A 13,979-nucleotide genomic window follows, 5' to 3' on the forward strand; every position below is an offset into this window, starting at 1 on the left:
ACTCCTGAAGAAGACTCCTGGTAATGTGTCCAAAGTATGAGAGATGAATTCTTACCATATATATCTATATTGTTGTTGTTGTTGTTAAGTGACACCAAGTTGATTCCAACCCAAAGCGACCCTGTATAGGGTTTACAAGGAGCCACTGGTGAGCTTGAACCACCAACTTTGCAGTTCAAATGACTTTGCAGTCTGACGCATTAGCCCACAGCAACACACTAATATAAGGATATTGTTGCTGTAGTTATGTTCCGACTCATAGCAACTCTTATATGTTTTCCAAGGAGCAGCTTTGTTGTTGTTGTTGTCAGGTGCCATTGAGTCGGAACCGACTCATAGAGAACCCATGCAGAGCAGCTAGTAGGTTTGAATTGCTCACCTAGTGATTAGCAATCCAGTACTTATCCTACAGTGCCACACTGGGACCAGAGATCGATCTATCTATCTATCTATCTATCTATCTATCTATCTATCTATCTATCTATCTACCTACCTACCTACTTACTTACCTACCTATCTCTGGATATATATTTATTTATACACACATTGAATATATGTTTTTACATACTTGTAAAACATTTACAAATACTCGAAGCTTTCTAAATGATAGAGTAAAAAAAAAACTTTGCTAGTATATTTGCTTTTTATTCATGGCAGCAGCTCATTTCAGATATAACTGATACCCAGTCTATATTATTCTGAAACTTGTAAAAAGGTTTAAAGATAATAAATCAATAGTCACCCATTTTTAAGCTGATACTTCACAAATTGAAACTCATTCGTTTGTTGCTATTTCTTAAATAATAATAATAGGTTTTTCTCATGCAGAATGCCTGCCTTATGTGGATATTATACTCTTGTGAAAACAGCCATTTTGATAATAAAGAGATGGTCTAGTAGAGATTAAAACGAGACAGCTAGGTACCTGCACGTCTGACATTCAGTTAGCCACATTATCAAGACCCAAGATGGTGTAACTATTTCTTTATATACTAAAAATTATAATAGTAATAAGGATATTGCAATCTGGCTTGGAAAAGCCACCTCCCAAATTATTTTCTACTCAATAAATGTTCTCCTCACATTGTGTTACAGATTGTGTCTCTAATCTCAGTTAAAGATCAACTTTTTAAAAATATGAATACTTCAGATCTGTATTTGTATTGAATTATAATGTGAAGATTTTCTCTAAAAAGCTTTGAAAGAGATTAAAAATATTGATTCTCACTTAAGTATTCTTAGACCACCAAAATCTAACTAATGAAAAATTTCCTTAGATAAGGACTCCTATTGGCTAGTTAACAAACTAGATCATGATCGTGTAATACATTAATCCCTCTGTAAACATGACTTGGAATCCATAAATGACAAAACTTTTTTTTTTTTCTTCTTCTACATGTAATTTATTGGAATATGGCATGAATGCAATTCCACCTACAGGTCCAGGTGAGCATCATGTTGTAAGTCAAGATAAGGTTCCAAAACTTATTAGAAACCATATTTGACTTTCCTAGGACAGAAATGAAAGAATGATTGATTCATTTTGAGTGAGAATGAGATTGTAGACAGAAAGTAAAGTCTAATCTGCTACATGGGAAACAGGATATATACTTTTAAAATACTACTTATAGCTCTATCCTTCTTGTCACTCAATTCAAATATCATCTTTCTTCAAAGTGACCTTTTAAAAAAACTTTTTATTGTGAATTAAGTGATGTTTTACAGGGCACATCATAAGTATTATATTAAACAGTTCATATTCTTCATTTCATTTCAATGATTGCACACTCCTCAAATGTAGCAGCAATTATCCCACTTGCTCCTTGTGACTCTTGTTTCCATTCTTCCACCGTCTTTCCCAACTCTTCTGAAATTTCTCCTTAAGTAAGTGCTGTCCTTTTGATCTTGACTGGCTGACCATTCCATGGTGTTTGTACCTCAGCAGTGTTGTTGTCCTCCCTATATACTTAACTGATTGAAAATTGACCCCTGAGTGTGTGTTCAGTTCCAGAACAGAAGGGTGGCAAAAGGCCATTGTCTAGGGTTCCTCCAGTCTCTTTCTGGTATTTTTTATAATTTTGAGTTTTGTTCCACATTTTCTGTTCTACATTTTCACCTTCTATATCTATCACCTTCAAATATAATCCCATTCAAAACAGTAGTTGTAAATTGTAACCAGGCATCATTTAGTTCTTCTGGTCTCAGAGTAAAAGAGACTAATGTTTAAATGGTTCATAAATCCATTGTACTAATTGATTTCAAGCGTCTTCAATTTTCAGCACACTCTTTCCTCCACATAAGGAGTGACCAATTTTTGCACCTTAGATGGTTGTCCATGAGCTTTTAAGATCAGAGTTGCTGCTCACCAAAGCAGGAAGTGGAACACTGTCTTTGTGGACTATGTTATGCCACTTGATCATTGTGTCCCCACAGACTATAGTCCTGAACCACCAGACCAGCAACTCATTCTGTCAAGGTGTTTGCTTATGCATAAGTGTGATGCTGTAAGATTGTTTGCTTATGCATAAGTGTGATGCTGTAAGATAAAGATAAACCACAAGGTCGGTTTGAACCACAAGGTTGGTGGTTCAAACTTACCAGCTGCACCTTGGAAATGATGAGTCCAAACTCTCCCTGAGTAAAAATTGATTCGATGATGCTTAACAAGAAAAAGTTTACATTACATTATCCCCTGAATGCTCTACCACATTCATGGAAATGTTTGTAGCAAAGGTAAATACCCATGTACCGTGATCTACTGGTGATGATGGTGGTATTGTGTCATGGAATTGGTTGGTTCTGACTCATAGTGACCCTGTATAGGATTTCCAAGGAATGATTAGTGGGTTTGAACTACCAGCCTTGCAATTAGAAGACCAGTGTCTATCCTACAGCACCACACCAGGACCCCCACTATCCATAGTGACCAATTTTTATCATTGATTTAGGAAGGACTCTCCACAAAATAGACTTCTGGACAGAGATTTACATATAGAAAATTAAGCCTGGAATCAATACCTGTATGGGATGTGAAGGAAATAGGATTTGATATAGGAGTCAAATCAAAGGCCTCAGCACATCCTTCAACCCAAACTGGAGCTCCAATGCAGGCATATGCATAGAATTATTCCAACTAGAGGCAAAGGAGTATGGGAGAAGAGATTTAACCATGGGCTATCCTTGGTTGAGGAAATTCCCAGAGCAAGGCCCTGACTGAGAACTGTCAATCAAAAATACTCTCCAAAATTGGAGGAATAAGAGTATTAGTTCTGAAACAGAGATATGGGGAGTGAGCAACAGCTTCCACTATATTCCAGTCCTTGTCATTCTCATATCGTAATGTTTCATATATTAAGTACTGAGGCTAACTCCTTCAGAATTCCTAGGGAACTGCATAATTGAGCGATAAGTAAGATGAGCTAATTCCCATGCAGTAGAGCCAGTGTAAAGCCATGACTGATACTCAATGTGTCCTTTTCCCAGTATCATTTCTAGATTCTGCTCACCTCTATTTAGTATGCCTGCTAATCTAGATAGTTTACTTAGTGGGGTGTTTCAGGACAACTAACCTGCCTGTTACACTTACCCATTTACCTTAGAAATAAGCAACTGACAACCAAGAGATTCCTTATGAATAATCAGGTGAATAACATAGGTGCCATACAAATTCTCTTCTGCCCCCATCATGTAGCAGTACTTTCTTCTGATGACCAAGTGGACTATGTTAACAAAATAATGACTTCTTTCCTTGTATGTTGGTTTATTTTCATGAAGATCACAGTGATTTGGTAGTAGCTATGACTTAAAGTAGGAGTCCTGGTGTGGCACTGTGGGTTAATGTGCTAGACTGCAAAGCCATTTGAATTGTAAGTTTGGTGGTTCAAGCTCACCAGCTGCTCCTTGGAAACCCTATACAGGGTCGCTATGAGTCGGAACGGACTAACCGGCACTTAACAACAACAACAACATGACTTAAAGTGTACTGAACTCTTATGGCATCTCCTGAAATCTAGAAATTTTATATTCATAGAGCCAGTAATTATGGTGATGGAAATCAGACATTTCCATAACTGGTCAATGGGATTGATTATATGTGAAGCCATCTCTCCATTCTCATTTCTATATTGTTGAGGACACAGTAAAGCATAATGGTCACTGATAATAAAGTACATATGATATCATGAAGGATGGGGCCCTATCCTCTCACAGTGTCATATTCAAGGTGGAATCTCACTCATGTCATTAAAAGACTCTTCTACTGCTCTAGAAGGCTAGTAGCTTCTGGGTGGTGTAGTAAGTGACAAAACCAGTGAATCCTATGCCTATATGCCACATTTCCTTGGTCAAAGTGACGCCCTGTGTGCAGGACGGGAAATCTACTCTCTGTATACACATGTGAACAATTCCAATCAAGATGAAGTTCTGTACTTTATAGAGTTAAAAAGTATCAAATGCAATTAACATACCACCAAGTGTTTGGTCTCTTCACTGGATGGTGCTGTAAAGGGAGCCCAGAGCACTCATTTCTGTTTTTGGCAGGATGAGTATTCGGCAGTAAGTACATAAGATTTGATGTGTGGGAGCCTTAGTATTGAGTTTATATAGACTCCACCCTTGTCATTATGTCTATTAATTTTATTTTCCCATTGTGCCAGCATTATGATGGCAGATGTGGGAGTCTGGCTGATCTGGACTGGCTGACTTTAATTTGGCTGTTTAGTGCCTCTTGTTTGCTGAATGTTCTCTAGTGTACGTTAACTTCTGGTATAAATGGAAGAGTGTAGAATTCTTCAGGAAAGGACTAGAGAGATGGAAACACTGCCTTCAGAAAGTGTTTGGACCAGGATGGAGGGTATGTTAAGAAACAGTAGCTTCACATTTTGATATTTTGGTTAACAAAGTTATCTATTATTTTATAGAAAAAATTTTTTAGTCCTGTGAATTCTTATTGTTGGCCGCTTCTCTTTTAAAAAACAAATGGACAACGAGTTGAACCTGTGCCCATGGAAATGATTTGAAACTGTTTCCAGAGTCATTTTTAGTTTGTATCTACAGGCTGAGTGAAATCACTTGTGTGGCAGTATCTGTCATTTTTTTTCTCTCTAAGCTAATTATAAGGGTCCTTCTCATGGAGTCCTGGTTGTAAAATGAGAAGAAACATGGGAAACATAGTGATAGAGGACGTGCTTTCTGGACTATCTCCCTCAGTCTGTACTTCTGTCCTAATTCTTTCTCAAACTCAGATTTGCAATTCCATCTTATAAGGCATTCCTTCTGCACCTACTTCAGCTTATGACTTCATGGATCTTTCTGATCAGCTCACGATAGACAGTTCTGGCTTCATGGTCACTTGATAAACTATGTTGAGCTGCTCTGTATCTTGAAACAACTATATTTTCTCATGGAGTATAGTTTCAACTGTGGGTTACATGAACTCTAGGAGTCTTTGTTGTGATTCTTCTATCAAAGCTTGATGTAAACACTACATGGCATTTTTTCCCACTACTGATAATTATGATAAGATAGAATCAAAACCCTGTACAAGGTCGCTATGAGTCAGTTCCAACTCAATGGCACATAACTACCACTACCACCACCCTACCACATATTAAACAAATTCATTCCTACCAAAGAGATACAGCCTGAAGACTCATCAACCACTGCCTGCAGCTTAAAGCTCAGTGTTTTCAGGTGAAATGAGGCACAATATGTATAGTAAACACTAGGCTGTGAACCACAAGGTTCCCGGTTTGTGCCTGCCTGCATCTCAACAAAAGAAAGATAAGGCTTTCTGCTCCCTTGAAGTTTAAAACCTTGGAAATGCTGTAACAGTGTTGCTATGAGTTAGAACCGACTCAATGGCACTTAACAACATATATATATATGTATGTATTTGTTGTTGTTGTTGTTAAGTGCCATCAAGTTGATTCCAACCCATAGTAACCCTGTATAGAGTTTTCAAGGAGCACCTGGTAAGTTTGAACCACCAACCTTGCAGTTCAAATGACTTTGCAGTCTGACGCATTAGCCCACAATGCCACACCATCTCTCTCTCTCTCTCTCTCTCTCTTTCTCTCTCTCTCTCTCTCTCTCTCTCTCTCTCTTTGTATATATATACACATACATACATCTATACATGCACATATGCCTGACTCGGTTTCTACTCACGGTGACCCTGTATAGTTCCCATGGAGCAGCTTGTGGGTTTGAACCACCAGCCTTGAAATTAGTAGTTGGTACTTATCCTGTGGTGCCACACCAGGACTTCCTTTATATAGTAGCAAATTATTATCCAAGAGTAAAATGTATCAAAGTGATCACTTAATAATTCAGTGATGAATCCAGAACATAAGATTCAAATGAAAATTCTTACTAAGGCAAGCAAGAGTAGAAGACACACAGCAATCCTTGATCCATAGTATATTTGAAATCTTGCTGGGTAGTTTTTAAGTTGGGAGTGAGAACACTGATTCAACTTTCTGTAAGTAATTAATTTAATTACTGTCTTCCTTGACTTTTGCTTCCATGTGATAAAGAACAGTTTCATGGCAAGCTTCTGTTTGTAAACTCACTAGTTGTTTATAGGCTGCAAATGAGCCTAAGTTTGTGGAAGTATTGATAATACAACTCCTTCAAGAACTTAGTAGGTATGTGATTTACTTTCAGTCCATTCCATGAACCTGTAACTACACTTCCAATCTTTCTTAAGTCTAATTAATTTCTTCCCTTGCTTCCCTTCATGGATTATATCCCTACAGGTAATAGTAGCACCATAGGCACTTTCTAGCATTCATTGTTTTAGGTGATATGCACACAGTTTTAATCTAATCTTTGCTTCAGGGCTAAATATGACTAACACTCTGTTGTATAAAGCGTCTTTTTGGTTGTTTCTGCTACTGAGTATGGCTTAAGAAATAAGCTCTCCAAGCATTTGAGAGTCTCAAATCTGAATTTTTTCAATTTTCTATTTCCTTTTCATTTCTATTGGTAATTCAAGCAATTCATTGCAGACTAACTTTTTCTTAGCAGCTTAATACACACAATTATGCTCTCCCTTTCTAAACATGTTCCCAATATATTCCTAAACATGTTTATAAACAGTCTTAATAGGCATTGATCTGCTTCCTAATATCCAAACACCTTCTAATGCCATCTCATTGTTGTTGGTAGTGGTGTTAAGTCAGCAGTTTTGACTCATAAAGACCCTATGTACAATGGGATAAAGCACTAAATGGTCCTGTGTCATCCTCCTCAAAATTGTTGCTTTATTTGAGCCTACTGCTGTAGCTACAATGTCAATTAATCTTATTGAGGTATTCCTTTTCCTTGTTGACCCTTGGTTTTACCAAACATGATGTCCTTCTCCAGGGAGTAGTCTCTTCTGATAACATATCCAAAGCACCTGAGACAAAGTCTGGCCATCCTGGCTTCCAAGAAGCATTCTGGATGTATTGTACTTATTCCAAGACAGTCTTCTGGTAGTCCCTGGTATATTCAATATTCTTTGCCAACATCATAATTAAAATACATGAATTCTTCTTCCGTCTTCCTTATTCACTGTCCAGCATTCACATGTATATGAAGCAATTGAAAACACCATGGTTTGAGTCAGGTGCCGTTTAGTCCTCAAAATGACATTTTTGCTATTTAACCCTGGTAGTTTCATAACATCTGGTAGATGTTATCAGTTCACTTTGTGCTTGCTACCCAACACATAAGCCACTGCTATCACATTAGGTAAATCTGCTGTGCAAGGCCTCTTTAAAGTGTTCAACAGTGAAGATGTCTGTTTGAAGACTAAGGTGAACCTAAGCCAAGTCAAGGTATTTTGAATAACCTTTCATGCATGTGAAAGTTAGACAGTGAATAAGGTAGACTGTAGAAGAATTGATGTATCTGAGTTATGTTCTTGGAGGAGAATATTGAAAATACCATGGGCTACCAAAAGAACAAATCTGTGTTGGAAGAAGTACAGCCAAAATGCTCCTTGGAAGCCAGGATGACCAGACTATGTTTCTCACACTTCAGACATATTATCAGAAGAAACAAGTCCCTGGAGAATGATATCATGTTTGGTAAAGTGGAGGGTTGGAGAAAAAGAGGAAGACCACCAACGAGATAGACTGGCACAGTGGCAGCAACAATGGACTCAAATATAGAAATGATTGTGTAGTTCAGAACAGGCAGTGTTTCATTCTGCTGTGAATAGGGACTTAATAACATCAACAACTTATTTTAGATTTTTGTTGTGACAGCGTACTATTTCTAAAATCAATCTTCTTAAGTTAACTTTTACAAAAGCACGAAACACCCAGTGGCTTTACATGTTCACACACACATATTTCTTGCTTGTATATCAGTGTTCCTAATACAATACCATTGCTCCATAAGATAATTCAGATACCAAATGCTTTCTATTTTATGGCTTAAGTCAATCATTGCAAGGTTGCTGGAGTTGGAAAAGGAGGGTCATCTTCATTCTCATACCCTATACCTAAGATTATGGTGCTCATGTGGGAGAGGATTTTATGTGGAAGGGCTAGAAATGGTGTCATTACTTCTGTTCACATTTACTGACTGGAACTCAGTCTAGCCATGTGCCCAGAGAGAGAAGAAATAGACATTAATAAATTAGGAAGCCAACTACAATTCCCTGTATCTTCTGAGTTGAAGAAACTTCTCCAAGTCATTCTCTCCCAGATTCCTATTTTATTTCCTTCATACTACCTTTTTTTTTTTAAGATTTTTATTGTGGATTGAGTGAAAATTTACAGGGCAGATCATCAGTTTTACATTCACCAAATCATACACCTTGTTTCATTACAATGATTATAATCCTCTCCATTTATCTCTATCAGCTTTAGCTTTTTTAAAAACAACAACACCCAGGCATATATAATAATTTACATCTCCAAAGGGCACATTCTGCAAGTCTGCCTCCTGGCCACCAGCTTTTAGTCACTCTCTTCCCATAAATTTAGAGTCCTCAGCCGCTGCCCCTCTTCATGGCCCCATCTGTGCCTCTGTCTCTGGTGTTGCTGCTTCTCTGGATAAGGTCCTGCATTCTGCTTGTGCGCTTCTTCCTTGATGGTCCTAGGGTCCTGTTTCTTGACTGTAAGATTAACCACTCCCCTGTTTTTGTTATAAAACTTCTAACTTTACAGTTGTGACAGTCGCAATTAGTTATAATAATTATTCACTACTGAATCATGCAAATCTTATCCCCATCTCTTTTCACCAGATCCATCTAGACAAGATGAACTCTATTCAGTGGGGACTCTTTATTTCCCCCCATACTCTTAAACTAAACTCCTTCTTGAAACCTTGTAAGCCAGTCACTTCATGCCTTTATCGCCCCCTCATTTAGGTAGCCAATGTCTAAGTTGCCCGTCCCTATCTACCCTGTGTACAGAGGGGATAGCATTGATACCTGATGTGAAGACTCCTTCCCTCTTGTTGGTATTTAGAGTAACTATCTCTCTGAGTATAGGTCAAGCTCATCAAATTGTAGCAATTTAACCTTGTTTCATTTATCAAAAACAATTAAAAAAAAAAATCTTCCTCTAGTCAAGTTTTGATTATTGAGCCATCAAGGCTACGTCAAATGGGTATGTCTGCAAGTTTGGGTGTTCTTGTGCATCTCCCCTCACTTCATATCTGCTGGATGCTTCACTCTCAGCTCTAGCCCTTGTGGTTATATCCTTGTCTATAGGCTCAAGTGTCCCCAGGTCTCACCACACTTTGGAGCAACCAGCCCTTCCTCTTCTCTCTCTCATCTCCAGGTCAATGGGAGTCAATGGACTGTGGTTGAACTCAGCCCATTTCTTCATTGCTGCCTTTCCCCCTCTTCCACTCACCAGTAGACCGATGTGGTCGCCAGCAAGCTTACATGCTTGTTTGTGTGTTCCCTTTGAGTTTCAGTCTTAGAGGGGAGTTTTTCCTGAAGGAACTTAATTGCTTGCCTTGATGTCTTCCTGGAGAACAGCTTGCTTATTCTTGTAGTAGCCAGTCATGCTGACATTTTTGTTATGAGTTTTTCCTGATGACCTTTCTTTGAAAATGTATCTTCTCTCACTGTAGCTGTTCCAGACTGGTCTGCTTGTCCTTTCTAGTGGGAATGTCCTACCTCATAAGATTCTGGATGGGACTCAGGATTCCACCTATGATCCTATACTCTGTAAAGGCTTTGCAAGAGGCCTCTTTCACTGGGCAAGTTCTAGAACCCCTTTTAGGTATTTTAATCAGTTATAGGCTGAAGACGGGCTTACAAGTTTTCTCTAATCATGTTTCCCAACATTCCTTTGTATCCCACTCAGGTATCCATTTTACAACAATAGGCAAGATAAACTAATATTCATAAGACAGTCAAGCATTGTAGTATTATTTCCCCTTTTCAAGCTATACCTAGATTCCTGTATCCTAGAGCCCTGTTGTTCCAAGGTTGAGCATGCATCACCTTTTACCTCTGTCCCACTTAGGACATGCAAAACTATCTCAGTGTTCCCCTATATATCTTGCTCTTCTACCTCCTCCCCCTTCTTGTATTGTCCTCCCCAACACCTGAACTAACCCCCCCACTCCAACTCCATTGTTGTGGTTACCTTATATTCTATTAATTCTTCCCTCCATTCAAGACAGTGTATTTTATCCTGTAATCTATCTGACCTGTCCATCACCTGGATCTCTGTTCCTCTGTGTTTACCTTCTTTCACACTGTAATTATTTTGGTCATAGACTGACCTCCCAGATCCTCTGTTCTTATCATTTTTTCCTGTTCTTGACTCTTCCATTTGTCGATTGAGTTCAAGGTGATGCTGCCACATTCGTCATTCTCTAGTTGTTGTCTGTTTCCTTCATACTACTTTTTATGATCAGAAATTATTATATTTATTTCTTGGCTTTCTTCTTTACTACCTGCCTTTCCTAAAAATATTTATGTTTTATGAGAGTATTAATAATGTTTATCTTTCATCACTTTATTTCCAGTTCCTATAACAGAGCTTGAGTCACAGCACACACTCAAGACATAAATATTTAATATAAAATGTCCAAGTTGTTTCCTTTGTTGTATTTCTTGAACTAAATATGATCTTAGTATAAAACCTTGGTTACATACTTTGAGTCCTTCAGAGATAATTCAGATGGTGTTAATCTATTATTGACTGATACAAAATTTCATCTCTCTAACTATGCAAAGCCGTTTTAACTGCAAGGTTAGTGGTTCAAGCTCACCATCTGCTCCTAGGAAACCCTACACAGGGTTGCTATGGGTCAGGATTGACTCAGCGGCACTTAACAACAACAATGACATCTATCCTCTATAGTCCTGGTGTGGAACTATAGAAGTACCAGACTTCTAACCACAAGGTTTGTGGTTCACACCTACCTGCCCTTTGGAAACCCTATCAGGGTCCCTATGAGTGGGAACTGAATGAATGACACTTACCAACAATAACAACAATGTATCAATTTATTAACAGTAGCAATCTTTGTGTCAGCCTTCTTAGCGACAATACATATGGTCTCCCTAATTATTCATACTGTATGGAATGTCAGTGTTTATGAATTAATGTTTTAATTTTTTAGTATGCTAGCAGCTTAGTGAGAAACCGTTATCCAACAAAGTAAAAGTTTTATTAAATCTTCTCTATTTTTTGAATTCACTTTATAAAATGAGTTTTGGACAAATTGATCAAATTTCCCTTTGCTTGCAAAGGAAAAACAACTTGTCAAAGATGACTTAGACCTGATACCACATTTCTCAGTAACCTTTATTAGGTCTACATCTATCTTTTTATTGATTATGTTTCCTTTAAAATTTGTCCATAGATGACTACCTCATGATCATAAGAATCTATATGATTCTATACATCAAAATGGGCTAGCACCGTTTAGATCATTGACTATGCTCCAAAGTCTATTAAGTTAACATTTTGTTGTTGTTGTTGTTAAGTGCTGTTAAGTTAACATTAACCCTAGAAAAATACAATATGTATATATTTAACAAAATATGTACTGAAACAAAGATGAATCACTCACTCTTCTGATTATTGAGTCTTTTTGTATATACAAAGGTTCAAATAAATATTGAAAAACATGCTGGCAAAAGGCTCGAAATAAACAAGTGAAAGCCTTTAGAAGGAATATTGCATCCTGATGGCAACAAAGAGTTTTAGTTTTTTATTTCAGTATAATTCAATGTTTTAAAGCACAGTCCGTATTAACTCCTGACATAGCCCAGGCACTTAAACCTGTTCTTTATAACTAAAGACACGAATATACATATCATTTCCATCATCTAAAGCTAAGTTGACAGTTTAAACTTGCCAGCTACTCCTCAGAAAGCCTATACAGCATTGCTGTGAGTCAAACTCATTACATGGTACTTAACAACAACAACAAAGCTAAACTGGCATCCTTGAGATGGCTTAGTGTACTCTTGCAAAATTGTTTTATCTTCCTTGCTGCTTTTGCATTCATCTTGTCAATGCCATGTCTCTGATAATATCACATTTAACAGTGATTTTGTAAATGTGTAGAATTATTGATAATTTCAACAGGTAGCATCTTTTAGTGGAGTTGTGGGAATGTATTTCCATGATGCCTAAGTGTCTTAAAATCACTGATTTCCTCCAAGATGGATTTCTTGGCATCCAATGTAAGGACTATAGTCCCAGGAGAAAACTGTATGCACCAATTAGAAATGGATGAAAAAGTGTCTGAAAACAGAACCACATTAGAGGATGCATTCTCGCTTGACAAATTCCGGAGCCAAGGATATCCTGTGATGTCTAATTAGAAATTATTATAATAATTCCAAAACAATATTTTTGAAGTCACAAAAATGTAAAAGCCTTTATCTTGGATTTAGTACCAGTTCCAAGTTAAATATGTGTATATGACATGAAGAGAACATCTATTATGTAATTCTTTGCTTGGTATAATTCAGTGTTTATAAAGCTGACTCCTTAAAATTTTAAATTGAGGGGGTGCCTATGACACTGAAATCCCATCTATTATATCCTATAATGGAGGGAACATCATAGCCATGAAGGGAAAGAACTGTGTGGCCACTGAAGCCAGCAGGCACTTCAGGATCCAGGCCCAGATGGTGACCACAGACTTCCAGACACTTCTTATGTGAGACTGCTTGGCAGGGTTTGCCACTGATGTCCAGACCATTGCTCAACGCCTCAAGTTCTTGCTGAACTTATATGAACTGAAGGAATGTTGGTAGTATAAAGCCTTACACTCTCATGAACATAGTGGCCAACCTCTTATATGAGAAATGGTTCGACCCCTACTGTACTGAGCCTGCCATTGCTGGATTGGATCTACAGATCTGTATGTTATTCATTTGCTGTTTGGACTTCATCGACTGCCCCATGGTGACTGACGACTTTGTGGTCAGTGATACCTACACTGAATAAATATATGGGATATGTGAGTCCCTCTGGGAGACCAACATAGACCTAGAACACTTATTTGAAATCATCTTCCAAGCTATTCTGAATCCTGTGGATCAGAATGCAGTGTCTGGGAAGAGAGTAATTATACACACCAATGAGAAAGACAAAGTCACCACCCAGACACTGAAGGCTGCAATGGACTAACCCTCTTCCTCCTGCACCCTCAAGCCCATTCTTTTTTTTAAAATAAAATAGTTTGTCTTTAAAAAGAAAATTGAATTCAGGAATTATAAATAAGTTTTTTAAGAAGAAAGGGGAAACAAACTGATCATGAATATAATGAAAGAGTAAAAAAAAGGTTTTTTTAATTAACTGCAACTTTATATTTATTATATTTTTAAAGGCAAGTCAGTCTATATGTCAGCTTGTTAGAACAAACATTTTAACATACAGTTGTTGTTGTCAAGTGCTGTCGAGTTAGTTCTGATGCACAGTTGCCCTATATAGAGTTTCCAAGGAGCAACTGATCAGTTGGTTTGCATTTCAAGCCAAGCTTGCAGTCAAGTGCTT

At 37.7% G+C, this 13,979-nt stretch overlaps 1 pseudogene; it reads left to right on the forward strand.

Annotated features, from left to right (window-relative positions):
* The first annotated feature begins 1,418 nt into the window (after positions 1–1,418).
* Positions 1,419–13,613, forward strand: LOC102822987 (annotated as a pseudogene).
* Positions 13,614–13,979: the final 366 nt, after the last annotated feature.

This window comes from Chrysochloris asiatica, unplaced genomic scaffold (genome assembly GCF_000296735.1).
Source record: "Chrysochloris asiatica unplaced genomic scaffold, ChrAsi1.0 scaffold00123, whole genome shotgun sequence".
In the NCBI taxonomy this organism is placed as follows: Eukaryota; Metazoa; Chordata; class Mammalia; order Afrosoricida; family Chrysochloridae; genus Chrysochloris; species Chrysochloris asiatica.